Genomic DNA, 27,321 nt, shown 5'->3' with positions numbered 1-27,321 from the left:
GAAGTGTCAGAGATGGACCACATGAAAATGATGGAGGGGTGGAGATTGGAAGCAAAATTAATAAAGCAGCATTTCACTTGCATTTCCCCCAACTTAGTCTACTGCATTCGTTGCTCGCAATGTGGTCTCCTCTACATTGGAGTGACCAAACGTAAACTGGGCGACCGCTTTGCAGAACACCTGCGGTCTGTCCGCAAGAATGACCCAAACCTCCTTGTTGCTTGCCATTTTAACACTCCACTCTGCTCTCTTGCCCCATGTCTGTCCTTGGCTTGCTGCATTGTTCCAGTGAAGCCCAACGCAAACTGGAGGAACAACACCTCATCTTCCGACTAGGCACTTTACAGCCTTCCGGACTGAATATTGAATTCAACAACTTTAGGTCTTGAGCTCCCTCCTCCATCCGCACCCCCTTTCTGTTTCTTCCCCCTTCCTTCTGTTTTTTTCCAATAATTTATATAGATTTTTCTTTTCCCACCTATTTCCATTATTTTTAAATCTTTTATGCCCCCCACCCCCACTAGAGCTATACCTTGAGTGCCCTACCATCCATTCTTAATTAGCACATTCGTTTAGATAATCTCACCAACTTCAACACCTCTGTGTTCTTTTGTCTGTGACATCTTTTGATGATCTGCTCCTATCACTGCTTGCTTGTCCCTACAACAACAACCCCCCCTCCACTTCTCTCCCCTCCCCCCCCCCCCCCAACCTTAAACCAGCTTATATTTCACCCCTCTCCTTGTAAAGAAAAATCAGTTCTGTTGAAGGGTCATGAGGACTCGAAACGTCAACTCTTTTCTTCTCCGCCGATGCTGCCAGACCTGCTGAGTTTTTCCGGGTAATTCTGTTTTTGTTCTGGATTTCCAGCATCCGCAGTTTTTTGTTTTTATCTTTGAGTAGAATTGCACCTTGCTATAGAAGGAGGTGTCAATTCCAAATCTTTATCCCCATGACTCAATATTTGCACTGCTGGCCTGTACCAACCTCTGAATCAATCTCCAGTCCCACCAACAACCAACCAGCCACAGACAAGGTGCGTGGATAAAAACTGAAAGATCAAATCAGAGGATTGCAGAAAAGTGGGAACACACAGTTGCTGTGAGCAGATGTGATTTCCTGAAACAAATACCACCACCTTAACAAATGTAAACTTGTATAAATATGGTGTAAGAGTGGGCATGGTCTTATCAGTTTATGTAAGACAGTATATAATTTGCTTTTATTGTGCCTACCACAGATCGGTCTGTTCATGCTCTCCTAATGATTTACTAAATAAAGACATCACCTGGTGTGGTACTGAGTCCTACAGAGCAAGGTCAGTTCCAGCACTGCGAACAGTAGCTAATTACAGGTCAGATATTAAAGTTAGCTTCAGTTCTCACCACAGGCTCACAGCTTGCCTCTGTTTAATATCCGTATTTCACTACAGTGCCCAGGAAAACCAAACAACTGAAGCAATCCTAATTGAGGGTTTTGTCTTTTGTGTTTTTAACCTCTGAGGCTTGAGAATTAGATAAACATCGTAACCTCAAATTGCTGGGTTTGGTGCTCTCTTCACATTGCACACTTTGTGAATATAATTCAATTGTTGTGATGGACAGCGCATCAATTGTTGACCAGGCCTTGCTATGGGCAAAGCCTCAACTTGCATTGGTCTGTTCCCCTAACATCATCTGGGCACCTTCTGCTGCTGTGCTGAAATTGTTGATAGCCATTTGTTACCAGGGCAGTGAAGGTTCATCTCAGTGAGTGAACTTACAGCCCGCAGTCTCACGTATAGATAAATAGACAAGACGCCAACATCAGAGCTCAAAATAGCAGCAGCTAATTCATGTTGTTTGTTGTATTTATGTTAAACTGCATTGCTGACACCAGGCCTGACTTTGGCAGTGAAAATGGGATATAACTAAGATTAAACTAATGCTTTAGAGCATCACCCAGCTTTTCCTCTACATCAGTGGAAGTGAATGTTTGCAAACTAATTGTGCTGCAGGTTGCCACATCTTCAATTCCAAATCTTCATCCCCATGACACAATATTTGCACTGCTAGCCTGTACCAACCTCTGAATCAATCTCCAGTCCCACCAACAACCAACCAGCCACAGACAAGGTGCGAGGACAAAAACTGAAAGATGTGATCAAATCAGTGGATTGCAGCAAAGTGGGAACACACAGTTGCTGTGAGCAGATGTGATTTCCTGAAATTTATTTATTCCTTCTTGGGCTGGGGGCATCGCTGGCAAGTCCAGCATTTATTGCCCATCCCCAGTTGTCCCTTGAGAAGGCATTGGTGAGCCACTTACTTGAACTGCTACAGTCCATGTGATGTAGGTACATGCACAGTGCTGCTAGGTCATGGCTGATCTGTCCTTAACTCCATTTACCCACCTTTGATCCATATCCTTTAATACATTTACCCACCAATCCAAAAATCATCCATATATCCCTGCTTTACAATAGTAATTACAGAGGGAACTTTAACCTATAAACAACCTCAAGTCTCCCAGTTCTGGCTTTAACTGAGGTGGAAGGTGGGCAAGCGAACATCCCACCTAATTGTCATTCAGTCTTTCAACCTTTCACATCTGTCGTGGGAAGTTATTAGAATTGATCATTAAGGAGGTTATAGCTGGGCACTCAGAAGAGCTCAAAGCAATAGGGAAGAGTCAGCATGGTTTTGTGAAAGGAAAATCATGTTTAACCAATTTATTGGAGTTTTTTGAAGGGATAACGTGTGCAGTGGATAAAGAGCAGCCTATGGACATACTGTACTTGGATTTCCGGAAGGCATTTGATAAGGTGCCACATTAAGGAAAATAAAAGCGCATGGTGTAGTGGGTAACATATTAGCACGGATAGAAGATTGGCTGGCTGTCAGAAAGCAGAGAGTATGCATAAATGGGTCTTTTTCGGATTGGCAGGATGTGATGAGTGGAGTCCCACAGGGGTCTGTGCTGGGGCCTCCATGTTTTACAATTTACATCATTGACCTAGATGAGGGGAGGATGGCATGGTAGCTAAATTTGCAAAGGACACAAAGCAAGGTAGGAAAGTGTGTTGTGAAGAGGACATGAGGAGGTTGCAGATGGATATAGATAGGTTGAGTGAATGGGCAAAGATCTGGCAAATGGAGTTTAATGTGGGAAAATGTGAAGCTGTTCACTTTGGCAGGAAGAACAAAAGAGCAGAGTATTACTTAAATGGAGAATGGCTGCATAATTCTGAGGTGCAGAGGGATCTAGGTGTTCTAGTACATGAGTCACAAAAAGTTAGTATGCAGATACAGCAAGTAATTAAGAAGGCTAATGGAACGCTTTCCTTTATTACAAGAGGAATTGAACATAAAAGTAAGGATGTTATGCTTACTTATACAGGGCATTGGTGAGACCACATCTCAAATACTGTGTGCAGTTTTGGTCTCCTTATTTAAGAAAGGATGTAAATGCATTGGAGGCGGTTCAGGGGAGGTTTACTAGATTGATACCTAGAATGAGTAGATTGTCTTATGAGGAAAGGTTGGACAGACTGGGCTTGTTTCCACTGGAGTTTAGAAGAGTGAGGGGTGATATGATTGAAGTATATAAGATCCTGAACGGCTTTGACAAGGTAAACGTGGAAAGGATGTTTCCTCTTGTGAGTGAGTCCAGAACTAGGGGGGCACTGTTTTAAGATTAGGGGTCACCCTTTTCGGACAGAGATAAGGAGAAATTTTTTCTCTCAGAGGGTTGTGCAACTTTGGAATTCTCTGCCTCAGAAGGTGGTGGAGGCGGGGTCATTGACTATTTTTAAGGCAGAGATAGATAGAGTCTTGTTAGGAAAGGGAATCAAAGGTTATCGGGGTTTGATAGGAATGTGGAAATCGAAACACAGGAAGATCGGCCATGATATTATTGAATGGTGGTGCAGGTCCGAGGGGCCGAATGGTCTGCTCCTGTTCCTTTTTCTTATGTTCTTAACCTTAACTGCTGTCAGCCAGGTTTCCCAAGCATAGTGAAACCCAACAGCTCCATCAAGATGAGGAGCTGGCTGATTCAAGAGGTGAGTGCCTTTATACCTACCTCCTGGATCCAGGTGCCAGCCGGAGGAGCCTCCACAATCGGCCATGCCTCGACTGACCTCTCCAATTCGCTCCGTCCAGGATAGAGCAGTCCCCTGCAATCAATCCCCTTCCCCACCCCAAAGAGCCCCCTCTTCCCTTCCAAATCAACACAGACTAAAAATTAAAACGGAGCCTCCTTTGCCTGTATGGCTTAACTATTGAATAGAACCCCTCACTGGACTACCAGGGGAGACCTGAGCAGGGAAGGAATTGAAGGAAACTATTGTCCCGATAATTTTACAGTTTTAAACTCTCTAAGCAATCTCCTGACCCTCAATTGTATTTTGCACCAACTCACCTTCCTTCACCAGTGCTTTAAAATTCTTTATAAAAACAGAATTACCTGGAAAAACTCAGCAGGTCTGGCAGCATCGGCGGAGAAGAAAAGAGTTGACGTTTCGAGTCCTCATGACCCTTCGACAGAACTTGAGTTCGAGTCCAAGAAAGAGTTGAAATATAAGCTGGTTTAAGGTGTGTGGGGGGGCGGAGAGAGAGAGAGAGAGAGGTGGAGGGTGTTGGTGTGGTTGTAGGGACAAACAAGCAGTGATAGAAGCAGATCATCAAAAGATGTCACCAACAATAGAACAAAAGAACACATAGGTGTTAAAGTTGGTGATATTATCTAAACGAATGTGCTAATTGAGAATGGATGGTAGGGCATTCAAGGTATAGCTCTAGTGGGGGTGGGAAGAGCATAAAAGATTTTAAAATATTTAAAAATAATGGAAATAGGTGGGAAAAGAAAAATCTATATAATTTATTGGAAAAAAACAAAAGGAAGGGGGAAGCAGAAAGGGGGTGGGGATGGGGGAGGGAGCTCAAGACCTGAAGTTGTTGAATTCAATATTCAGTCCGGAAGGCTGTAAAGTGCCTAGTCGGAAGATGAGGTGTTGTTCCTTCTGTTTGCGTTGGGCTTCACTGGAACAATGCAGCAAGCCAAGGACAGACATGTGGGCAAGAGAGCAGGGTGGAGTGTTAAAATGGCAAGCGCCAGGGGGGTTTGGGTCATTCTTGCGGACAGACCGCAGGTGTTCTGCAAAGCAGTCACCCAGTTTACGTTTGGTCTCTCCAGTGTAGAGGAGACCACATTGGGAGCAACGAATATAGTAGACTAATTTGGAGGAAATGCAAGTGAAATGCTGCTTCACTTGAAAGGAGTGTTTGGGCCCTTGGACGGTGAGGAGAGAGGAAGTGAAGAGGCAGGTGTTGCATCTTTTGCGTGGGCATGGGGTGGTGCCATAGGATGGGGTTGAGGAGTAGGGGGTGATGGAGGAGTGGACCAGGGTGTCCCGGAGGGAGCGATCCCTACGGAATGCCGATAGGCGGGGTGAAGGGAAGATGTGTTTGGTGGTGGCATCGTGCTGGAGTTGGCGGAAATGGCGGAGGATGATCCTTTGAATGCGGAGGCTGGTGGGGTGATAAGTGAGGACAAGGGGGACCCTATCATGTTTCTGGGAAGGAGGAGAAGGCGTGAGGGCAGATGCACGGGAGATGGGCCGGACACGGTTGAGGGCCCTGTCAACGACCGTGGGTGGAAAACCTTGGTTAAGGAAGAAGGAGGACATGTCAGAGGAACTGTTTTTGAAGGTAGCATCATCGGAACAGATGCGACGGAGGCGAAGGAACTGAGAGAATGGGATGGAGTCCTTACAGGGAGTGGGGTGTGAGGAGCTGTAGTCGAGGTAGCTGTGGGAGTCGGTTGGTTTGTAATGGATATTGGTGGACAGTCTATCACCAGAGATTGAGACAGAGAGGTCAAGGAAGGGAAGGGAAGTGTCAGAGATGGACCACATGAAAATGATGGAGGGGTGGAGATTGGAAGCAAAATTAATAAAGCAGCATTTCACTTGCATTTCCCCCAACTTAGTCTACTGCATTCGTTGCTCGCAATGTGGTCTCCTCTACATTGGAGTGACCAAACGTAAACTGGGCGACCGCTTTGCAGAACACCTGCGGTCTGTCCGCAAGAATGACCCAAACCTCCTTGTTGCTTGCCATTTTAACACTCCACTCTGCTCTCTTGCCCCATGTCTGTCCTTGGCTTGCTGCATTGTTCCAGTGAAGCCCAACGCAAACTGGAGGAACAACACCTCATCTTCCGACTAGGCACTTTACAGCCTTCCGGACTGAATATTGAATTCAACAACTTTAGGTCTTGAGCTCCCTCCTCCATCCGCACCCCCTTTCTGTTTCTTCCCCCTTCCTTCTGTTTTTTTCCAATAATTTATATAGATTTTTCTTTTCCCACCTATTTCCATTATTTTTAAATCTTTTATGCCCCCCACCCCCACTAGAGCTATACCTTGAGTGCCCTACCATCCATTCTTAATTAGCACATTCGTTTAGATAATCTCACCAACTTCAACACCTCTGTGTTCTTTTGTCTGTGACATCTTTTGATGATCTGCTCCTATCACTGCTTGCTTGTCCCTACAACAACAACCCCCCCTCCACTTCTCTCCCCTCCCCCCCCCCCCCCAACCTTAAACCAGCTTATATTTCACCCCTCTCCTTGTAAAGAAAAATCAGTTCTGTTGAAGGGTCATGAGGACTCGAAACGTCAACTCTTTTCTTCTCCGCCGATGCTGCCAGACCTGCTGAGTTTTTCCGGGTAATTCTGTTTTTGTTCTGGATTTCCAGCATCCGCAGTTTTTTGTTTTTATCTTTGAGTAGAATTGCACCTTGCTATAGAAGGAGGTGTCAATTCCAAATCTTTATCCCCATGACTCAATATTTGCACTGCTGGCCTGTACCAACCTCTGAATCAATCTCCAGTCCCACCAACAACCAACCAGCCACAGACAAGGTGCGTGGATAAAAACTGAAAGATCAAATCAGAGGATTGCAGAAAAGTGGGAACACACAGTTGCTGTGAGCAGATGTGATTTCCTGAAACAAATACCACCACCTTAACAAATGTAAACTTGTATAAATATGGTGTAAGAGTGGGCATGGTCTTATCAGTTTATGTAAGACAGTATATAATTTGCTTTTATTGTGCCTACCACAGATCGGTCTGTTCATGCTCTCCTAATGATTTACTAAATAAAGACATCACCTGGTGTGGTACTGAGTCCTACAGAGCAAGGTCAGTTCCAGCACTGCGAACAGTAGCTAATTACAGGTCAGATATTAAAGTTAGCTTCAGTTCTCACCACAGGCTCACAGCTTGCCTCTGTTTAATATCCGTATTTCACTACAGTGCCCAGGAAAACCAAACAACTGAAGCAATCCTAATTGAGGGTTTTGTCTTTTGTGTTTTTAACCTCTGAGGCTTGAGAATTAGATAAACATCGTAACCTCAAATTGCTGGGTTTGGTGCTCTCTTCACATTGCACACTTTGTGAATATAATTCAATTGTTGTGATGGACAGCGCATCAATTGTTGACCAGGCCTTGCTATGGGCAAAGCCTCAACTTGCATTGGTCTGTTCCCCTAACATCATCTGGGCACCTTCTGCTGCTGTGCTGAAATTGTTGATAGCCATTTGTTACCAGGGCAGTGAAGGTTCATCTCAGTGAGTGAACTTACAGCCCGCAGTCTCACGTATAGATAAATAGACAAGACGCCAACATCAGAGCTCAAAATAGCAGCAGCTAATTCATGTTGTTTGTTGTATTTATGTTAAACTGCATTGCTGACACCAGGCCTGACTTTGGCAGTGAAAATGGGATATAACTAAGATTAAACTAATGCTTTAGAGCATCACCCAGCTTTTCCTCTACATCAGTGGAAGTGAATGTTTGCAAACTAATTGTGCTGCAGGTTGCCACATCTTCAATTCCAAATCTTCATCCCCATGACACAATATTTGCACTGCTAGCCTGTACCAACCTCTGAATCAATCTCCAGTCCCACCAACAACCAACCAGCCACAGACAAGGTGCGAGGACAAAAACTGAAAGATGTGATCAAATCAGTGGATTGCAGCAAAGTGGGAACACACAGTTGCTGTGAGCAGATGTGATTTCCTGAAATTTATTTATTCCTTCTTGGGCTGGGGGCATCGCTGGCAAGTCCAGCATTTATTGCCCATCCCCAGTTGTCCCTTGAGAAGGCATTGGTGAGCCACTTACTTGAACTGCTACAGTCCATGTGATGTAGGTACATGCACAGTGCTGCTAGGTCATGGCTGATCTGTCCTTAACTCCATTTACCCACCTTTGATCCATATCCTTTAATACATTTACCCACCAATCCAAAAATCATCCATATATCCCTGCTTTACAATAGTAATTACAGAGGGAACTTTAACCTATAAACAACCTCAAGTCTCCCAGTTCTGGCTTTAACTGAGGTGGAAGGTGGGCAAGCGAACATCCCACCTAATTGTCATTCAGTCTTTCAACCTTTCACATCTGTCGTGGGAAGTTATTAGAATTGATCATTAAGGAGGTTATAGCTGGGCACTCAGAAGAGCTCAAAGCAATAGGGAAGAGTCAGCATGGTTTTGTGAAAGGAAAATCATGTTTAACCAATTTATTGGAGTTTTTTGAAGGGATAACGTGTGCAGTGGATAAAGAGCAGCCTATGGACATACTGTACTTGGATTTCCGGAAGGCATTTGATAAGGTGCCACATTAAGGAAAATAAAAGCGCATGGTGTAGTGGGTAACATATTAGCACGGATAGAAGATTGGCTGGCTGTCAGAAAGCAGAGAGTATGCATAAATGGGTCTTTTTCGGATTGGCAGGATGTGATGAGTGGAGTCCCACAGGGGTCTGTGCTGGGGCCTCCATGTTTTACAATTTACATCATTGACCTAGATGAGGGGAGGATGGCATGGTAGCTAAATTTGCAAAGGACACAAAGCAAGGTAGGAAAGTGTGTTGTGAAGAGGACATGAGGAGGTTGCAGATGGATATAGATAGGTTGAGTGAATGGGCAAAGATCTGGCAAATGGAGTTTAATGTGGGAAAATGTGAAGCTGTTCACTTTGGCAGGAAGAACAAAAGAGCAGAGTATTACTTAAATGGAGAATGGCTGCATAATTCTGAGGTGCAGAGGGATCTAGGTGTTCTAGTACATGAGTCACAAAAAGTTAGTATGCAGATACAGCAAGTAATTAAGAAGGCTAATGGAACGCTTTCCTTTATTACAAGAGGAATTGAACATAAAAGTAAGGATGTTATGCTTACTTATACAGGGCATTGGTGAGACCACATCTCAAATACTGTGTGCAGTTTTGGTCTCCTTATTTAAGAAAGGATGTAAATGCATTGGAGGCGGTTCAGGGGAGGTTTACTAGATTGATACCTAGAATGAGTAGATTGTCTTATGAGGAAAGGTTGGACAGACTGGGCTTGTTTCCACTGGAGTTTAGAAGAGTGAGGGGTGATATGATTGAAGTATATAAGATCCTGAACGGCTTTGACAAGGTAAACGTGGAAAGGATGTTTCCTCTTGTGAGTGAGTCCAGAACTAGGGGGGCACTGTTTTAAGATTAGGGGTCACCCTTTTCGGACAGAGATAAGGAGAAATTTTTTCTCTCAGAGGGTTGTGCAACTTTGGAATTCTCTGCCTCAGAAGGTGGTGGAGGCGGGGTCATTGACTATTTTTAAGGCAGAGATAGATAGAGTCTTGTTAGGAAAGGGAATCAAAGGTTATCGGGGTTTGATAGGAATGTGGAAATCGAAACACAGGAAGATCGGCCATGATATTATTGAATGGTGGTGCAGGTCCGAGGGGCCGAATGGTCTGCTCCTGTTCCTTTTTCTTATGTTCTTAACCTTAACTGCTGTCAGCCAGGTTTCCCAAGCATAGTGAAACCCAACAGCTCCATCAAGATGAGGAGCTGGCTGATTCAAGAGGTGAGTGCCTTTATACCTACCTCCTGGATCCAGGTGCCAGCCGGAGGAGCCTCCACAATCGGCCATGCCTCGACTGACCTCTCCAATTCGCTCCGTCCAGGATAGAGCAGTCCCCTGCAATCAATCCCCTTCCCCACCCCAAAGAGCCCCCTCTTCCCTTCCAAATCAACACAGACTAAAAATTAAAACGGAGCCTCCTTTGCCTGTATGGCTTAACTATTGAATAGAACCCCTCACTGGACTACCAGGGGAGACCTGAGCAGGGAAGGAATTGAAGGAAACTATTGTCCCGATAATTTTACAGTTTTAAACTCTCTAAGCAATCTCCTGACCCTCAATTGTATTTTGCACCAACTCACCTTCCTTCACCAGTGCTTTAAAATTCTTTATAAAAACAGAATTACCTGGAAAAACTCAGCAGGTCTGGCAGCATCGGCGGAGAAGAAAAGAGTTGACGTTTCGAGTCCTCATGACCCTTCGACAGAACTTGAGTTCGAGTCCAAGAAAGAGTTGAAATATAAGCTGGTTTAAGGTGTGTGGGGGGGCGGAGAGAGAGAGAGAGAGAGGTGGAGGGTGTTGGTGTGGTTGTAGGGACAAACAAGCAGTGATAGAAGCAGATCATCAAAAGATGTCACCAACAATAGAACAAAAGAACACATAGGTGTTAAAGTTGGTGATATTATCTAAACGAATGTGCTAATTGAGAATGGATGGTAGGGCATTCAAGGTATAGCTCTAGTGGGGGTGGGAAGAGCATAAAAGATTTTAAAATATTTAAAAATAATGGAAATAGGTGGGAAAAGAAAAATCTATATAATTTATTGGAAAAAAACAAAAGGAAGGGGGAAGCAGAAAGGGGGTGGGGATGGGGGAGGGAGCTCAAGACCTGAAGTTGTTGAATTCAATATTCAGTCCGGAAGGCTGTAAAGTGCCTAGTCGGAAGATGAGGTGTTGTTCCTTCTGTTTGCGTTGGGCTTCACTGGAACAATGCAGCAAGCCAAGGACAGACATGTGGGCAAGAGAGCAGGGTGGAGTGTTAAAATGGCAAGCGCCAGGGGGGTTTGGGTCATTCTTGCGGACAGACCGCAGGTGTTCTGCAAAGCAGTCACCCAGTTTACGTTTGGTCTCTCCAGTGTAGAGGAGACCACATTGGGAGCAACGAATATAGTAGACTAATTTGGAGGAAATGCAAGTGAAATGCTGCTTCACTTGAAAGGAGTGTTTGGGCCCTTGGACGGTGAGGAGAGAGGAAGTGAAGAGGCAGGTGTTGCATCTTTTGCGTGGGCATGGGGTGGTGCCATAGGATGGGGTTGAGGAGTAGGGGGTGATGGAGGAGTGGACCAGGGTGTCCCGGAGGGAGCGATCCCTACGGAATGCCGATAGGCGGGGTGAAGGGAAGATGTGTTTGGTGGTGGCATCGTGCTGGAGTTGGCGGAAATGGCGGAGGATGATCCTTTGAATGCGGAGGCTGGTGGGGTGATAAGTGAGGACAAGGGGGACCCTATCATGTTTCTGGGAAGGAGGAGAAGGCGTGAGGGCAGATGCACGGGAGATGGGCCGGACACGGTTGAGGGCCCTGTCAACGACCGTGGGTGGAAAACCTTGGTTAAGGAAGAAGGAGGACATGTCAGAGGAACTGTTTTTGAAGGTAGCATCATCGGAACAGATGCGACGGAGGCGAAGGAACTGAGAGAATGGGATGGAGTCCTTACAGGGAGTGGGGTGTGAGGAGCTGTAGTCGAGGTAGCTGTGGGAGTCGGTTGGTTTGTAATGGATATTGGTGGACAGTCTATCACCAGAGATTGAGACAGAGAGGTCAAGGAAGGGAAGGGAAGTGTCAGAGATGGACCACATGAAAATGATGGAGGGGTGGAGATTGGAAGCAAAATTAATAAAGCAGCATTTCACTTGCATTTCCCCCAACTTAGTCTACTGCATTCGTTGCTCGCAATGTGGTCTCCTCTACATTGGAGTGACCAAACGTAAACTGGGCGACCGCTTTGCAGAACACCTGCGGTCTGTCCGCAAGAATGACCCAAACCTCCTTGTTGCTTGCCATTTTAACACTCCACTCTGCTCTCTTGCCCCATGTCTGTCCTTGGCTTGCTGCATTGTTCCAGTGAAGCCCAACGCAAACTGGAGGAACAACACCTCATCTTCCGACTAGGCACTTTACAGCCTTCCGGACTGAATATTGAATTCAACAACTTTAAGTCTTGAGCTCCCCCCCCCCATCCCCACCCCCTTTCTGCTTCCCCCTTCCTTTTGTTTTTTTCCAATAAATTATATAGATTTTTCTTTTCCCACCTATTTCCATTATTTTTAAATATTTTAAAATCTTTTATGCTCTCCCCACCCCCACTAGAGCTATACCTTGAGTGCCCTACCATCCATTCTTAATTAGCACATTCGTTTAGATAATATCACCAACTTTAACACCTATGTGTTCTTTTGTTCTATTGTTGGTGACATCTTTTGCTGATCTGCTTCTATCACTGCTTGTTTGTCCCTACAACTACACCAACCCCCTCCACTTCTCTCTCTCTCTCCGCCCCCCCCCCCCCCCCACACACCTTAAACCAGTTTATATTTCAACTCTTTCTTGGACTCAAACTCAAGTTCTGTTGAAGGGTCATGAGGACTCGAAACGTCAACACTTTTCTTCTCCGCCGATGCTGCCAGACCTGCTGAGTTTTTCCAGGTAATTCTGTTTTTGTTTTGGATTTCCAGCATCCGCAGTTTTTTTGTTTTTATCTCTGTGTTTAAAATTCTTTATTTGATGAGCTTTTGACACCACACTTTGCATTTGCGCACCTAACTGAGGCAACTTGTGTCAACCATTGGATTGCACAGCCAGGTGCAAGTCCTGATCGTGCCCACTCTCTCCGATTGGTCAGGAAACCTGGAAACAGGATGCCATCGTCATAGCTGATTTAAAGAGTCACAGCAAAATGTGCTCTTTGAACTTTCGGGTTTCTGACCCGTTGTGCCCTACTCTGCTGCCCTACACTTCAAAGGTGCTGCTTTGGCTGTAAAACATTTTGAGGCATCCTGGGGACCTGAAAGGTACAATAGACATACAAGCGCCTGTTCCTTTCCTTGCCCTAGCATCCTGCTATCCATATGATTTCATTTTCATGTTTGTTTAGTTATTACAACAAGTCTTTCAGATGGCAGTACAGGGAACTGTAACCTAGTGGTTATATTACTGATCTAGTAATCCAGAGGCCTGCAATAATCATCTGAAAACATGAGTTCAAATCCCACCGTGGCAGCTGGGGAATTTAAATTCAACTAATAAATTTGAGAAAAAATGCTAGTATGGTGACTCTGAAACTATCAGATTGTTGTAAAAACCATCTGATTCACTAATGTCCCTTAGGGAAGGAAATCTGCCATCCTTACCCAGTCTTGCCTAATGCGACTCCTGATCCACAGCGATGTGGCCAACTCTAAACTTCCCTGAAAAGGCCTAGCAAGTCACTTATAAAAAAATTCAACACTAGACACTGCTTTCTAACTTCCTCTCCACACAATATTCATTGTGAATTCATTTCTTGGCACTGTTGAGGACAGTACAGAACTGAAACTGCAACTGGCAGAATTCAGGAAAATTCAACGGTCACAGTTGGGAATAAAAACACACAAAAAAAGCCAGCCCGAACCTCAGCTCCACTCTCTGCCAGCAGGTTAGGAACAGCACTGAATTTAACAGATGTTAAGTCAGCTATTGTCAGAAAATGGCATGAATGTGCATTAGTATTTCCTTTACATCTTCATTAAAAGGCTCTCAGTATTTGCAAACGTTCCCTCTGGCAAGTGGGTCAGTAACCAGAGGTCAGAGACTTAAAAGATCTAGATGGAAGATCAGGAGAGTTGTTTTCATTCAGAGAGTTGTCAGGATCTGGAGTGCTCGAACTGAAGAGGTGATGGAAGCCCATTCCATAATTAATTTGAAGGAATGAGCTTGGGTAGGGGTGCCTCCGATGGGCATAGGGGACCCCCAAAGGATATTCCCCCACACATCAATAGCTAGGTATAAAATCCAGCCCATTCTTTGTGTTACATCCCTCCCTCCGTTGTAAGGCTCTGTTATAATACTCAACTTTCCTTCCTGGCCCTCATGTTAGCTGATACTGTTAATGGTTCCCTCTCCTTAGGTACTGTCCTCCCCCCACCCTTCAAATATGCCATCATCACCCATACGTTAAAAAAATCCATCCTTAACCTTCTGTCCTAATAATCTACCCTGCAGCCCTGCAGTGAGGACAACCTTACTCTCCTCTCCAAAGCCTTTGAATGTCACCTCCAAAACTATGCCAATCTTTCCCACAATTCTGTGTTTGAATCTTTCCAATCAGAAAGATTTACGTTTTTATAGTGCCTGCCACAACCACAGGATATCCCAAAGCTCTTTACATCCAATGAAGTAAATCTTGAAATGTAGCCACTGTTGTAATGTAGGAAACGCAGCAGCCAATTTGCATACGGCAAGCTCCCTGAAACAGCAACGTGATAATGACCAGATAGCCTGCTTTTGTGATGTGGATTGAGGGATAAATATTGTCCAGGACACTGGAGAGAACTCCCCTGCTGTTTTTTGGTATAGTTACCTCAGAAGGCAGATCGGACCTCAGTTTAATGTCTAATCTGAAAGGTGACTCCTTCAAAAGCACAGCATTCCCACAGTTCTGAAGTGGAATGTCAGCTTTGATTTTGTGCTCAAGTCCTGGAGTGGAACTTGAACCCAGAACCTTTGGACTCAGAAGCGAGAGTGCTGCAACTGAAGCACAATTAACACAGATGGGTGCCCCCATCCCAACCGCTCCCTGCTGCCCCCCCACCCCCACCCCCAGTGCTGAAATAGCCATTATCAAAGTCACAAATAACACCTATATGACTATGGCCATGGTAAACTTAATCCCCTTCATCCTTCTCAACCTCTCTATAGCCTTTGACACGTTGACCACACCATCCTCTTCCAATGCCTCTCCATCTTAATCCTTCATTGTCCAGCTGCAGGCTAACCAGTGTTTTATAAAGGCTTAGCAGAACACTGGCAACTTGTATTTATATAGTGCATTGTAAAACGCCCTTAAGTGCTTCACAGGAGCGGTTATTGAACAAAATTTGGCATCAACCATCAAAGGTCATTGCAGAAAATAAAAGCTCATGGTGTAGGGGTAATATATTGGCATGGATAGAAGATTATCTAGCTTACAGAAAACCAAGGGTAGCCATAATGGGTCTTTTTCAGGTTGGCGGGATGTAACGAGTGGTGTGCCACAGGGATCAGTGCTGGGGCCTCAACTTTTTACAATTTATATAAATGACTTGGATGAAGGGACAGAAGGTATAATTGTTAAATTTGCTGATGGCACAAAGACAGATGAGAAAGTAAGTTGTGAGGAGGACGTAAGGAGTGTACAAATTGACATTGATAGGTTAAGTGAGTGGGCAGACCTGGCAGATGGAGTATAATGTGGGCAAATGTGAAATTGTCCATTTTGGCAAGAAGAATAAAAAAGAATCATATTATCTAAATGGTGAGAGATTGCAGAGCTCTGAGATTCAGAGGGATCTGGGTGTCTAGTGCATGAATCACAAAAGGCTAGTATGCAGCTACAGCAGGTAATTAGGAAAACTAATAGAATGTTATTGTTTTATTGTGAGGGGAATTGAATACAAAAGTAGGGAGGTTATGCTTCAGTTATACAGAGCACTAGTGAGACCACATCTGGTGTACTGTGCACAGTATTGGTCTCCTTTAGTTAAAGAAAGAAGTAAATGCATTAGAAGCAGTTCAGAAAAGGTTTACTCGACTAATACAGGAATGGGCGGGTTGTCTTATGAGGAAAAGTGGACAGGTTAGGCTTGTATCCACTGGAATTTAGAAGAGTAACAGGTGACTTGATCGAAACCTTTAAGATCCTGAAGGGTCTTGACAGAGTGGATGTGGAGAGGATGTTTCCTCTTGTGGGAGAATCTAGAACTAGGGGTTCACTGTTTAAAAATAAGGGGTCACTCATTTAAGACAGAGATGAGAATTTTTTTCTCTCAGAGGGTTGAGCGTCTTTGGAACTCTCTTCCTCAAAAGGCGGTGGAAGCAGAGTCTTTGAGTGCTTTCAAGGCAGAGCGAGATAGATTCTTGATTAACAAGGGGGTGAAAGGTTATCGGGGGTAGATGGGAGGTTACATTCAGATCAGTCATAATCTTATTGAATGATGGAGAAGGCTTGAAGGGCTGAGTGCTACTAGTTCATATGTTTATATGACCCAGATAAGGAGATAATTGGGCAAATGACCAAAAGCTTGATGAAAGAGATAGTTTTAAGCAGTGTATTAAAGAAAGAAAGAGAGGTAGAGAGATTTATCTTCTTGGCCTTTGTATTTTATGCCTCCACATATAAAGCCTAGGATTCTGTGTGCCTTTTTAACAGCCTTGTCAACTTGTCAATAATCTGTACTTTGCTGCACTTTTGCTACAGGATACTTCTGTCTTCGTACATTGATCCCGGATTAATCATTGAGCCGTACATTATTCTGAGCCCTGAAAAGCTACTCTCCAAACATTCTGGTAGATATTCACAGAAAACGAGAAGCGTCCAGGTAACCACACAATGTCACAGATAAAGACCACATGCTGTTCATCCAGGATGTGACAGAGGGCTTTGCATAAGCTAGAAGGCAGGACACTATAGGGGTAGGAATTGGTGTGCACAGGGCCCAATCTTGCTTGTAAAACTGGGACAACAATGACAAATGAAGAGACTGAATTTATGGGTTCCTAAATTTGCTGATGACACAAAGATAGGTAGGAATGTAAGTTGTGAAGAGGGCATAACGAGTCTGCAAAGGGACAAGTGAGTGGGCAAAAATTTGGCAGCTGGAGTATAAATTGGGAAAATGTGAACTTGTCCACTTTGGCAGGAAGAATAGAAAAGAAGCAAATTATTTAAATGGAGAGAGATTGCAGAGCTGAGGTACAGAAGGATTTGGGTGTCCTGGTACATGAATCAGGAAAAGTTGGTATGCAAGTGCAGCAAGTGATTAGGAAGGCAAATGGAATGTTGTAAAAGCAGAAAATGCTGGAAAAACTCAGCAGGTTAGGCAGCATCTGTAGAAAGAGAAACAGGGTTGAATGTTTTGAGTCTGTATGACTCTTCTTCAGAGCATACAGAAATGGAATGTTGTCTATTATTGCAAGGAGGATGGAAAATAAAAGTTGGCGCATTTTGCTACATTTGTACAGGACATTGGTGAGACCACATCTCGAGTACCGTGTACACTTTTGGTCTCCTTATTTAAGGAAGAATGGTTCCAAACCCCCTGTTGCCTGTTATTTGAACTCTCCATGCCACTCTGACCTTGGTCTGAATTTTATATTTTCAATAAATGCGTTAGAAGCAGTTCACTCAATTGATACCTGGTATGGGGGACTTTTTTTGTTTTTTTTATTTGTTCATGGGATGTGGGCATCACTGGCTAGGCCAGCATTTATTGCTGATCCCTAATTGCCCTTGTTCAGAGGGCATTTAAGAGTCACTGTGGGTCCAGAGTCACATGTAGGCCAGACCAGGTAAAGAGGACAGCAGATTTCCTTCCCTAAAGGGCATTAATGATCCAGATGGGTTTTTACGACAATTAGCAATGGTTTTATGGCCATCATCAGACTTTTAATTTCAGATTTTTATTGAATTCAAATTTTGCTATCTGTTGTGATGGGATTCGAAACAGGGTCCCCAGAGCATTACCCTGGGTCTGTGGATTACTAGTCCAGTGACAATGCCACTATGTCACCGCCTCCATTAATGAGAAAAGGTTGGACAGCGTGGGCCTGTGTCTAGAAGATTGAGAGGTGATCTTATTGAAACATAAGTTCCTGAGGGGACTTGACAGGGTGGATGCTGAAAGGATGTTTTCCCTTGTGGAGCAGATTAGAACTAGGGGACGCAGTTTAAAAATAAGGGGTCTCCCATTTAAGATGGAGATGAGAAGAAATTTTTTTCTCTCAGAGGGTTGAGAGTCTTTGGAACAGGCAAGGTCAATGAATATTTTTAAGGCAAAGGTAGATCGATTCATGACTAACAATGGAGTCAAAGGCTATAGTTTTAGGCTAAGGGATGGTAGATTTAAATCAGAGGTGAGAGGAATTACTTTTCTCAAAGGGTCGTGAATCTGTGGAATTCACTACCCGAGTGCAGTGGATGCTGAATAAATTTAAGGAAGAGTTAGACAGATTTTTAATTAGTAACAGGTTGAAAGGTTATGGGGAAAGGGCGGGAAATTGGATTTGAGGCCAAAATTAGATCAGCCATGATCGTAATGAATGGCAGGGCAGGCTCGAGGGGATGAATTGCCTACTCCTGCTCCTAGTTCTTATGTTCTTATGTTATCAGAATGTGGAGTTGAGGACACAATCAGGTCAAACATGATCTTATTGAATGGCAGAATGAGCTCGAGGAGCCGAATGGTCTACTGTTCCTAATTCGTTTGTAAAAGTCCCCTCAGGAACTTATGTTTCAATAAGATCACCTCTTAATCTTCTAGACACAGGCCCACGCTGTCCAACCTTTTCTCATTAATGGAGGCGGTGAGAGAACCCAATTGAGCCACTGCTAAATTAGTCAGGCCCTATGTGTGTGTTAGTGAAGGAGCTAACTCCTGTTTAAGGGCCCCTATGGGAACAATCTGGGATTGTTCTTAGAGCACAAAAGATTAAGAGGAGAAATAAAAGAGGTGTACAAATTCATAAACATGTTTGATAGAAGTAAGGAGTAACCTTTTCCAATGGCGAGAGGGTTGGTAAACATAGAGGCGCAGATTCAAGATAATTGATGAAAGAACCAGAGGGAGAGTTGAGGAGAATGTTTTTAAGCAAAGAGATGTGATCTGGAATGTGCTGCCTGAGAAGGCAATGGAAACAGATTCAGTAATAACTTTCGAAAGCAAGTTGGATAAATACTTGAAAGGGAGCAATTTGCAGAGCTATGGGGAAAGAACAAGGCGGGGGACTGTTCAGATAGCTCTTTCAAAGAGCCAGCAAAGGCCCCATACAGGCACAGGGGGCTGAATGGCCTCCTATGCTGTAAGATTCTATGATTTCTCTGCCTGACACACGTGGCCATGAAACCATTACTCCAGTGACTTCAGGAGGGATCGGGCATTAATTGCAGAAAAAAAGTCTACTAAATGTCACCCCCACCCCTGCAACCTAGTCAACGATCACTCTCAGGCAATTCAGTACCAATAGTAACAACAGAGTTTGATGTCAGGCAATAGAAACATGGGAAGGCATGGTGATCTCGATACAGTTACAGTATTAAAGTATTAAAATCAAGGATTTCATTCAAACATTGACTTTACTCCAAGTAAAAAGATAAAGAACATCCCTGCTCTCCTTCAAATATTGCATGCTATCTTTTACAACAACCTGAGAGGGCAGACAGTGTTCCCCTGTAAGCTGCACAGGTATGCAGCAACCCCACACTCCATGCGCACAACATGCACAAGTCAATTTTAAGTTACCATGTGTGCACAGCGGTGCAAAAATATTGAAAATGCCTGTGAACTTAAATAAATCGGCTGTGCAGAACTAAGGAAAATTAGTGGCTGCAGTGCAGTCAGGCCTTAATTGAAAATTTCATCCTAAAGATAGCACTTCAAACAGTGCAGCACCCTCACAATACTCCCCTTCAACAGTGCAGCACTCCCTCAGTACTGACCCTCTGACAATGCAGCACTCCTTCAGTACTGACCCTCCGACAATGCAACGCTCTTTCAGACCTGACCCTCCGACAGTGCAGCACTCTCAGTACTGACCTTCTGACAGTGCAGCACTCCCTCAGTACTGATCCTCTGACAGTGCAGCACTCCCTCAGTACTGACCCTCTGACAGTCAACACTCCCTTATCATCTGTGGTTCAGTTGGTAGCATTCTCGATGTCTGATGAAAACACTAGACTATTGCATGTCTGCCTATTCTATTTTTCACATCGTGGGAAGAATTGAAAAAAATAATCGTCAGTTTAGAAGATAAAATGGAAGATATCAGTTGAGGACTTGTTATTTTAATCACCTGCTTGAATGGTTTGACTGTTATTCTTTCATTTTTTAACTAATTTTCTTGCTGCTGAAGGCATTGACTCTCACTGGAGTACGGGTCCCACACACACTGACTCTCACTGGGGTACGGGTCCCACTCACATTGACTCTCACTGGGGTACTGGTCCCACACACACTGACTCTCACTGGGATACGGGTCCCACACACACTGACAGTCACTGGGGTTTGGATCTCACATACACTGACTCTCACTAGGGTACAGATTCAACACACACTGAACCTCACTCGGGTTGGGGCCTCACATACATTGATTCTCACTAGGGTACGGGTTCTACAATCACTGACTCTCACTGGGGTATGGGTCCCACACACACACTGACTCTCACTGGGTTACAGTTTCCACACACACTGACTCTCACTGGGGTAAGGGTCCCACACACACTGACTCTCACTGGGGTATGGGTCCCACACACACTGACTCTCATTGGGGTATGTGTTCCACACACACTGACTCTCACTGGGGTACGGGTCTCACACACACTGACTCTCACTGGGGTACATGTTCCACACACACTGACTCTCACTGGGGTACGGGTCCCACACACACTGACTCTCACTGGGGTATGGGTCCCACATACACTGACTCTCACCTAGGTACGTGTTCCACATTCACAGACTCTCACTGGGGTACGGGTCCCACACACACTGACTCTCACTGGGGTAGGGGTCCCACACACACTGACTCTCACTGGGGTACGGGTCCCACACATACTGACTCTCACTGGGTTACGGGTCCCACGCACACTGACTCTCACTGGGGTAGGGGTCCCACACACACTGACAGTCACTGGGGTTTGGATCTCACATACACTGACTCTCACTAGGGTACATATTCAACACACACTGAACCTCACTCGGGTTGGGGCCTCACATACATTGATTCTCACTAGGGTACGGGTTCTACAATCACTGACTTTCACTGGGGTATGGGTCCCACACACACACTGACTCTCACTGGGTTACAGTTTCCACACACACTGACTCACTGGGGTATGGGTCCCACATACACTGACTCTCACTGGGGTACGTGTTCCACACACACTGACTCTCACTGGGGTACGGGTCCCACGCACACTGACTCTCACTGGGGTAGGGGTCCCACACACACTGACTCTCACTGGGGTACGGGTCCCACACAAACTGACTCTCACTGGGGTACGGGTCCAACACAGACTGACTCTCATTGGGGTACGTGTTCCACTCACACTCAAGTGACTGTTCTCCCTGTGTTAATTTTACATTCATTCTCAGGGAGAAACGAGTGTATCCAAAACTAGTATTTTAAACTTAAATAAGGGCAATTATGAAGGCATGAAAGTGGAGCTAGCTAAAGAGAAGTAGCAAATGTTCTAAATTTCACTGTGCAGAGGAATTGAACCAAAATGAGCCCTATGGCAAACAATTCCTTCCATTGTTACTCCTTTTCACAGCAGGCCTCTGCTGCTCTTACTTTGTTTTCTGAATGTGATTATTCTGCTCATTTATACAGGCTTCTTTCTATTGATGTCTTTGTCATATGGTGAGTCAATCACACCTGGAGCACCAGTACTGCCAACGCTGATAACATCTGGAGCAGCTGTATTTCCAATCCAGTGACATCTGGCGCACCTGTTGTTCCAGCCCAATGATACCATGCTCATTAAATTACAATAGAGATGTTATAGGAGGATAAATGCTACATGTGAATTTGTCTTTTTCGATACATTAATAAACAATAATTATTCACAGACCCAGGCATCAAAGTGAAATGAGATTGACTGGTCTGAATACAGAGTTAATGTAGAGCTGAAGAACAGGATTATATGTTTTTGTCAAGCCTTGCAGTCCCAGGCAGTCATCCTCAAAGACTGCACTCAGGAATGCTGCAACATGCTTAGTGGATCTGTGCTTGGGAGCCTCCCCAGCAATTTAATTCAAATAAACCGCCTGTGTTTCTGAAGACCAGGCACTGACCAAGCCCAAAGGCATAAAATTAACAGTCTGTTAAAAACAATTTATCGGTGTTTATTGATGTTACTCAAAAGGTCAGCCTAAGCAAAGTGGGTTTCTGAAAATGTGAGTTTTCCTGCTTTATACACACACCAAACAGTGAAGAAAAACACTAAATCCCAAACACTGAACCCTAAACACCATAAACCCTAAACTCTGAGCCCCAAACACTGTAAACCCCAAAACACTGTAAACCCCACCACTGAACCCCAAAAACTATAAACCCCAACCACTGGAACCCAAACACTGACCCCCAAACACTATAAACTCCAACTACTGAACCCCAGACACTATAAACCCCAACCACTGATACCCAAACATTAGAAACCTGAAACATTGAACCACAAATACTGTAAATCCCTAACACTAGAACCCCCAAACACTAAACAATAGAGCCCTGAAACACTGTAAACCATAAGCATTGTGAACTTTAAGTACTGTAACCCCTCCCCCCACCAGGTCTAGAGAGAGGAAATAAAGTTAATTCTAACTATCAATATCCCCAGCCAAGCAAACCAGGAAAGGATGCTAGAAATGTGCACAGCAACATCTCTCCTGATGAATGTCAGAGAAATTGGCCCCAAGTGACGCTGTGAGCACCGTCTTGATTTAAAAAAGAAAATCAGCAGTGATTGTCGGTCCCTGGAAGGAAGCACCGTGTGGAAAGTTCATTAAATTGAAAGATGTTTTAGAAATAGTTTTACATGTGTTGTGTGTGCCTTGCATTTTAGGTTTACTAAGGAGGAAGGAAGCTGATTTATCATGGCAGGCAATCAATGCTGGTGCTTCTGAAACTGCTTGTCTTGTGTAGTACTTCTAAGCTTTTTCAGCTCATGATTCTTTGTAAGAACATGAATAGAACATGGCCAAATAAATATGTTGCTTGAAAATATTGTGCACATTATTGTGAATAATGCAATGTAGATGTAGAGGCTCAAAATGTCCTGTGACAGGCCAACAGACAGTGTCTGTCATTAGTAGACTTGTCTTTGTCAGTTTAATACCAATTATATTTTGCTCTGGAGGTTGTGAGGTAGAAGGTTCAGAGGGGAATTGAAAAAGCAAATAAGGTAAGCAAAGAGAGAGTATGTGAAGAGACTGGCAGCTAACATAAAAGGGAATCCAGAAGTATTTGATAGGCATACAAATAGTAAAAGGAGAGGTGGGGTTGATTAGGGACCAAAAGGGGGATTTACACATGGAGGCAGAATGTATGGCTGAGGTATTAAATACTTTGCGTCTGTCTTTACCAAGGAAAAAGGTGTTGCCCAGGTCGTGGTGAAAGAGGAGATAGTTCAGACACTTGAAGGGTTTAGAATTGATAAGGATTGGCTGTCTGTACTTAAAAGTTGATAAGGAACCAGGACCAGATGAGATGCATCCAAGGATACTGAAGGAAGTGAGAGTCGAAATTGCGGAGGCACTGGCCATAATATTCCAATATTCCTTAACCTCAGGGGCAGGGTTAGAGAACTGGATAATTGCAAGTACTACCCTTATGAAAAAAGGATGTAAAGATAGCCCAGGAACTATAGACCAGTGAGTTTAACCTTGGAGAAATGATAATTTGGGACAAAATTAATGGTCACTTGGGCAAATGCAGGTTTTTTTAAAAATTCGTTCATGAGATCTGGGCGCCACTGGCTGGGCCAGCATTTATTGCCCATCCATAGTTGCTCTTGAGAAGGTGGTGGTCAGCTGCCTTCTTGAACTGCTGGAGCCCATGTGGTGTAGGTACACCCACAGTGCTGTTAGGGAGGGAGTTCCAGGATTTTGACCCAGTGACAGTGAAGGAACGGCGATATATTTCCAAGTCAGGATGGTGAGTGACTTGGAGGGGAACTTCCAGGTGGTGGTGTTGCCGTCTATCTGCTGTCCTTGTCCTTCTAGATGGTAGTGGTTGTGGGTTTGGAAGTTGCTACCTAAGGAGTCTTGTGCAACTTGTAGATGGTACACATTGCTGCTACTGTGCGTCGATGGTGGAGAGAGTGAATGTTTGTGGATGTGGTGCCAATCAAGTGGGCTGCTTTGTCCTGGACAGTGTCAAGCTTCCTGAGTGTTATGGGAGCTGCACTCATTCAGGCAAGTGGGCAGTATTCCTTCACACTCCTGACTTGTGCCTTGTAGATGGTGGACAGACTTTGGGGAGTCAGGAGGTGGGTTACTCGTCACACGATTCCTAGCCTCTGACCTGCTCTTGTAGCCACAGTATTTATAAGCTGGTCCAGTTCAGTTTCTGGTCAATGGTAACTCCCAGGATGTTGATAGTGGGGGATTCAGTGTTGGTAATGCCATTGAACATCAAGGGGCGATGGTTGGATTCTCTCTTGTTGGAGATGGTCATTGCCTGACACTTGTATGGCGCGAATGTTACTTGCCACTTGTCAACCCAAGCCAGGATATTGTCCAGGTCTTGCTGCATTTGTACATAGACTGCTTCAGTATCTGAGGAGTCGCGAATGGTGCTGAACATTGTACAATCATCAGCAAACATCCCCACTTCTGACCTTATGATGGAAGGCAGGTCATTGATGAAGCAGCTGAAGGTGGTTGGGCCGAGGACACTACCCTGAGGAACTTCTGCGGTGATATCCTGTAGCTGAGATGACTGACCTCCAACAACCACCGCCATCTTTGTTTGTGCTAGTATGACTCCAACATTAGAGTTTTCCCCCTGATTCCCGTTGACTCCAGTTTTGCTAGAGTTCCTTGATGCCACACTTGGTCAAATGCGGCCTTGATGTTATAGGCAGTCACTCTCACCTCACCTCGGGAGCTCAGCCCTTTTGTCCATATTTGCACCAAGGCTGTAATGAGGTCAGGAGCTGAATGGCCCTGGCAGAACCCAAACTGGGCCTCAGTGAGTAGGTTATTGCTAAGCAAGTGGTGCTATATAGCACTGTTGATGACCCCTTCCATTACTTTACTGATGACGGAAAGTAGACTGATGGGGCAGTAAATGGCCCAGTTGGATTTGACCTTTTTGTGTACAGGATATATCTGGGCAATTTTCCACATAGCTGGGTAGATGCCAGTATTGTAGCTGTATTGGAACAGCTTGGCTAGGGGCGCGACAAGTTCTGGAGCACAAGTCTTCAGTACTATTGCCAGAATATGATCAGGTCAGGCCCCTTGGCCTTTGCACTTTCCAGTGCCTTCAGCCGTTTCTTGATATCAGGTGGAGTGAATCGAATTGGTTGAAGACTGGCATCTGTGCTGCTGGGGAGCTCCAGAGGAGGCCGAGATGGATCATCCACTCAACACTTCTGGCTGGAGATTGTAGCAACTGCTCTAGTCTTATCTTTTGCACTGCTGTGGAGCCTCCTCCTCATGAGTCGTTTAATTGTCGACCACCATTCACGACTGGATGTGGCAGGACTGCAGAGATTAGATCTGATCTGTTGGTTGTGGGATCGCTTAGCTCTGTCTATCACTTGCTGCTTATACTGGTTGGCACACAAGTAGCCCTGTGTTATAGCTTCACCAGGTTGATACCTCATTTTCCTGGTGCTGTCCTGGCATCCCCTCCTGCACTCTTCATTGAACTAGGGCGGATCCCCTGGCTTGATGGTAATGGGGGATATGCCAAGCCATGAGGTTACAGATTGTGTTCGAGTACAATGCTGCTGCCGATTGCCCCATGGATGCCCAGTCTTGAGTTGCTAGATCTGTTTGAAATCTATCCCATTTTGCACGGTGGTAGTGCCACACAAGACGAAGGAGTGTACCCACAGTGTGAAGGTGATACTTCATCTCCACAAAGACTGTGCGGAGGTCACTCCTATGATACTGTCACGGACAGATGCATCTGCAGCAGGCAGGTTGGTGAGGACAAGGTCAAGCATGTTTTTCCCTCACCACCTGCCGCAGACCCAGTCTAACTGCTATGCCCATTAGGGCTTGGCCTGCTACCGAGCCATTCTTGGAGATGGACATTGAAGTCACCCAGAATCCATTCTGCACCTTTGCCACCCTCTGTGCTCCCTCCAAGTGGTGTTCAAGTGGAGGAGCACTGATTCACTGAGATCCAGTCCCTAGGCCGTTGCCAGGTGGTCTGTCCAGTTTCAGGAAGCAGTTTGTTACATACGAGGCCATTTATGAGTCAACCGCGTTGCCGTGGGGGGTCTGGAGTGACATGTAGGCCAGGCCCCCTAAAGGCGCATTAGTGAACCATCATCATCAGACTTTTAATTTCAGATTTTTATTCAATTTAAATTCCACTATCTGCCAGGGCAAGATTCGAACCTGGGTCCCCAGAGCATTAACCTCGGTCTTTGGATTACTAATCTAGCGATAATATCGCCACAATAGTGATAATATCGCTACACCATCGCCTCCCCTTAAGGTTAATTAAGGAAAAACAGCACAGATTAGTTCGGGCAAATTGCGTTTAAGAAACTTGCTTGAATTTTTTGATGAGGTAACAGGTTGATGTGGGTATTGCTGTTGATGTGGTGTACATGGACTTCCAAAAGCCATTTGATAAAGTGCCTCATAACCGACTTTTGAACAAAGTTATAGTTCATGGAATAAAAGGGACACAAGCAGCCAGGAGCAAGATTTTTAGGTCAGTGGGTCCAGGAGCAGCCGGGAGATGGACCCCCGACCACAATCAGCCCCTAACCACGATTTCACACTGGCTGGCCAATTAGTCCGGAATGCACTGCCTGAGAGTGTGGTGGAGGCAGGTTCAATTCAGGCTTTCAAAAGGGAAGTGAATCATTATCTGAAATGGAAAAATTTGCAGGGCTATGGGGAAAAGTCAGGGGAATGGCAGTAGATGACTTGCTCCTTCAGAGACCCAACACAGACATGATAGGCTGAATGGCCTCCTGTGCTCTAACCATTCTAAGTGTAAATTGGAATTGAGTTCAATTTCAAGTAAGGTCCACATATAGAAATAAAAAGATGGAAAGAAATATTGGATTGAGAGAGAAAAAAGAGAACACAAAGTAAAATCATTTTAATTTCTATTTTTTTAATATCACAACAATCAATATCTGGCAGAATGAGATTCCACACTTGTAACAGTTAACTGACTGTGCCAAAGAGATTGTTTGATAGTAATTAATGGTTATCATGTTGTTAGATGGGTACTTGGACTGAAATGACAAGGCTTAACTTTCTTGAACAAAAACAGAAAATGCTAGAAAAAATCAGAAGGTCTGACAGCATCTGTGGAGAGAGAAAAAAACAAAGTTAACGTTTCGAGTCCATATGACCCTTCTTCAGAGCTGAAAAGTGGAAATGTGATGAAATTTATACTGTTTAAGGGGGGGTGGGGCAGGTGGA

The 27,321-nt window shown here is 44.6% G+C and overlaps 1 protein-coding gene across 2 annotated transcripts in view; it reads left to right on the top strand.

Moving 5' to 3' along the window:
• Positions 1 to 21,769, top strand: part of ppp1r26 (protein phosphatase 1, regulatory subunit 26) — a 41,275-nt gene extending 19,506 nt beyond the window's left edge. The window contains exons 3-6 of one of the 2 annotated variants that reach the window (XR_005943802.1): positions 1,241 to 1,318; positions 7,114 to 7,191; positions 16,404 to 16,524; positions 21,530 to 21,769. The gene's annotated coding sequence lies outside the window, so the exon portion shown is untranslated. The remainder of the gene's footprint in view (positions 1 to 1,240; positions 1,319 to 7,113; positions 7,192 to 16,403; positions 16,525 to 21,529) is intronic. The other variant, XR_005943803.1, reaches the window with a different exon arrangement.
• The last annotated feature ends 5,552 nt before the right edge of the window (positions 21,770 to 27,321 follow it).

The sequence above is a fragment of the Carcharodon carcharias genome, chromosome 8 (genome assembly GCF_017639515.1).
Source record: "Carcharodon carcharias isolate sCarCar2 chromosome 8, sCarCar2.pri, whole genome shotgun sequence".
Lineage (NCBI taxonomy): Eukaryota > Metazoa > Chordata > Chondrichthyes > Lamniformes > Lamnidae > Carcharodon > Carcharodon carcharias.
The sequence above is the reverse complement of the archived record's forward strand: the minus strand, read 5'-3'. Positions and strand labels throughout refer to the sequence as shown.